At 41.5% G+C, this 3,362-nt stretch overlaps 1 protein-coding gene across 1 annotated transcript in view; it reads right to left on the minus strand.

Annotated features, from left to right (window-relative positions):
* Positions 1-2,550, minus strand: part of Scrg1 (stimulator of chondrogenesis 1) — a 19,659-nt gene extending 17,109 nt beyond the window's left edge. Inside the window, exon 1 of the mRNA XM_055597883.1 lies at positions 2,447-2,550. The gene's annotated coding sequence lies outside the window, so the exon portion shown is untranslated. The remainder of the gene's footprint in view (positions 1-2,446) is intronic.
* Between the last annotated feature and the right edge of the window lie 812 nt (positions 2,551-3,362).

Here is a 3,362-nt window from a genome sequence, read left to right on the forward strand (position 1 = left end):
GAAGAAGAAGAAGAAGAAGAAGAAGAAGAAGAAGAAGAAGAAGAAGAGGAGGAAGAAGAAGAAGAAGAAGAAGAAGAAGAAAGCAAGCATTTACTTAATGAACGAAGAAATGAATTTCTGGAAAAGCAGGGAGGTTGCTGTACTGTGTACATCGCGCCTGTGCCAGAGCACAAGGCTGTGTTCTGTCCAAGGCTCAGTCTGCAGCAGTGGAAATTTCCACACCTGGCAAGCACCTATGGTGGGCTTTTTTTTTTTTTTCTAATTTCTTAAACACTTTATAAATTATACATTGTAAGTGAAACCTTCTCTTCCTTTACTTTGGTTCCAATAAATAGCTTTAATTCTTAACCAGCAAATGCAAGATTGTCTGGGCTGGTTGGTTCCCTGGGTTTATTTGCCAGTTTTGTTTTTCTCACTAAGAAACACCAACCATAATCCTCAGAAATCTATCAAAACTTTATATTTTTCAAATGCAAACCAGAGTGAGAGGACTGACCATTTTGAAGGAAATTACTGTCCTTTTTTCTCTCTCTCTCTCTCTTTGAGGTCATGTGCATGCAGTTAAAATTCCTCCTGGAGAACATTTAGCTTGCAGGAAAACCTAGTGAGAGACTGTGGATCTGAAGGAACATGGAACCCTTGAGACTGGTTCGGCATTGGTTTTTTAAAAACTTCACAATGGTGGTCTTAATATCATTCCTAATGTCGTATGATACATCCAAATATTGGTGTTCTTAAAATTTCGCATACACACAACACACACTTTGTCAGGAGAATAAAATCACCGCAGAGGACGCAGAATACAAAGAAGGCGTTTCCACACGAGCGTGACGTCATTGCACTGTCTCTCGGAAGGGAATTGCAAAGTTTAGTTCCGAGAGAGGTTTTGGCAAGCTTTTGAGTGGCTGGAGTTAAACAGAGACTTAACAAGGAAAAACTAAACCATTTAACGGCCAAAACTAACAGGGAGAGGTAGTGTAAATATTCAGCCGTCTGTGGTGTGGTGTTCATAGAAGCAGCTAAGGCCGGTTCTGGGAACCATAGAAGCAGCTAAGGCCGGTTCTGGGAACCAGCGTTCAGAGCAGTGGAATAACACAGGGTTGCCGAGTTAGACTGAAGGAGCAGTCCGTTTCCAGATGTCTATCCAACAGCTAACAGCACAGAAGCAAGCCTGCACAACCAACGGACAACTCTAGCCCTGAATGTTTGACACTGGATATTTCAAAATGATAGCTGGGAGAGATCAGTTGTTGTCTTAACTGTGCTATCTTGGGCACTGAAGAAAAAAACCAGTTATTACTTAAATTCTTTCTTTTCTTTTTTTTTTTTAATTTAATTTATTTACCTTTATTTTATGTGCATTGATGTTTTGCCTGCATGTATGTCTATGTGAGAGTGTTAAATCTTGGAGTTACAGACAGTGGTGAGCTGCCAGGAGGGTCCTGGGATTTGGCCCCAAGTCCTCTGGAAGAGGAGGTCAGTGCCCTTAACCACTGAGCAATCTCTCCAGCCCCTCCTGTGTTTTCTTGTCAAGTGTCTTAGAGGGAGGTTGTGCTAGGATAGTCAGGTCCTGAAGTGAAATATCTCAAAGAGCATGTCGAGAAACAGAAACGGCATAGAAGGTAGATAAGCCTTTCAAAAACTTCCTGTAACACTTGTGCAGCCCAAGGCCTCGAGACACCTTCACCCTTGGGAAAGCAGTCTACACGGTCACTGAAGCCTTCAGGCTCCGCACAGCATGCTGCTGCATATCAATACTCAACCTTGTATCGTTCTAATTATTTTCTGACCATAATAACTCATCAGAGGAGAAAACGGACCAACAGTGGAGGATAGCTTCCTCAGAGACTGTGCAAGGAATGGGGTCAAGGACTCTTAGAGAGGTATTGTGTTTCTAAGTCATGAAGGGAAAGTGTTCTCTCCATCTCAGCAGACACAGACTCTGTGCTGTGTTCCGTGGTGAGAACACCAAGGACGGAGTCAATGAATTCCCTCTTTGTGCCACGCGTCGTTACCAGGTTCTTTTCAGGAATCATAGTTTCTAAAAGCAAAACCATTTGCTTTCTTTGACATTGCAATTAGCTTCATGTAGAGGACTGTCAGAGCAATCTTGTGTAGTTCATCACCTGCACATAATTCCGAAGGGCAGGAGGCTGATGCCGAGTGAATGACAGTGTGCAGTCAGTCTCTTCTTGAAATGTGGTCAATGACTTTCCCAGCCAAGGACCCACATTCGCTACCCTCTTTTGATCAGATTCTTTGCTTTATCCCAGAACCCATCTCTTTCAAAGTGCATGCACTGTTGCCTTAGAGGGTTTCTCAATCTCTATGTCTTTCCCCTTTATTCAACACGCACACATATTCCTGCTCTAATCTATAGCAGCAGTATAGAAGAGAATACATGATATAAAATGTTTGCATAGAGGAAAAAAAAAAAACTGCATACCTTTTTCTTTCTTTTCAGTGTTTTCGGGCTGAAGAATCTTCTTAAATGCTCCAGCTCACTGGGTAGTCTGGGCAACAGAGAAGAGAGGAGGGCTGGAAGGAGGTTCTTTACAAATGAACCTCTGTCTGCCTTGTCTCTGCCTGGGATTGACAGTCTCAGCTCCAGCCAGAAAGGAGGGGAGAAGGGGAGTGGTGGGAGACAGCCTCTCTTGGGCTCTTCCAAAGCAGAATGAACTGAACAGTTTTTTCACAGAGGGAAATGACTAGTTTATACAAGAACCTTCACAGTGCAGAGTTGGAGTGGGGGAGCAGAGCTGTAACAGTAATCCATAAGAGAAAATAGGAAGAAGGTAAAATTGAATTAGCAACAAAGAGAAAACTGAATCACCCCATTAGTGATTATGTTATGTCTAAGACAGCGTTAGCTGAAAGAAGAGAACATTAAATTTTCAAGGGTTTGGGACTTGATGGACTGTGCTGTCATTCATCTGGAAAAAGATTCCCAAAGGGAGAGCTGTTATTCAAACAGGAAAATGAATATAAAAATTTTGGCTAAAGCAGGAGTGGGAAGACAGAAATTAGTTACTTGGTAAATGTTGAGTTTAAGGAACATTTGGAAATGTTGGCAACTGGTTTTTCAGACCTGGAGCTCAGGATAAATTCTGTCTAGAGAATCAGTGTTTACTAGCTAATCAGCTAAATGACAAATAATAACAACTGAATGACATATAGAGTTTTTCAAATAAGTGACATATAGAGTTTTTCAAATAAGCTTTGCCTCCCAATATTTACTGTGTTTTATGATATGCTCATTACATGCAAGAATATATTTCTCCTCTTTGTGGCCCTCAGAAACAGCTTCTACTTTAGAACCTTTTACGTGAGAAAATATCAGAGATGTCAGATAACTTTCCCAA

The sequence above is a fragment of the Psammomys obesus genome, unplaced genomic scaffold (assembly GCF_907164565.1).
Source record: "Psammomys obesus unplaced genomic scaffold, mPsaObe1.curated_primary_1811, whole genome shotgun sequence".
Taxonomy (NCBI): Eukaryota; Metazoa; Chordata; class Mammalia; order Rodentia; family Muridae; genus Psammomys; species Psammomys obesus.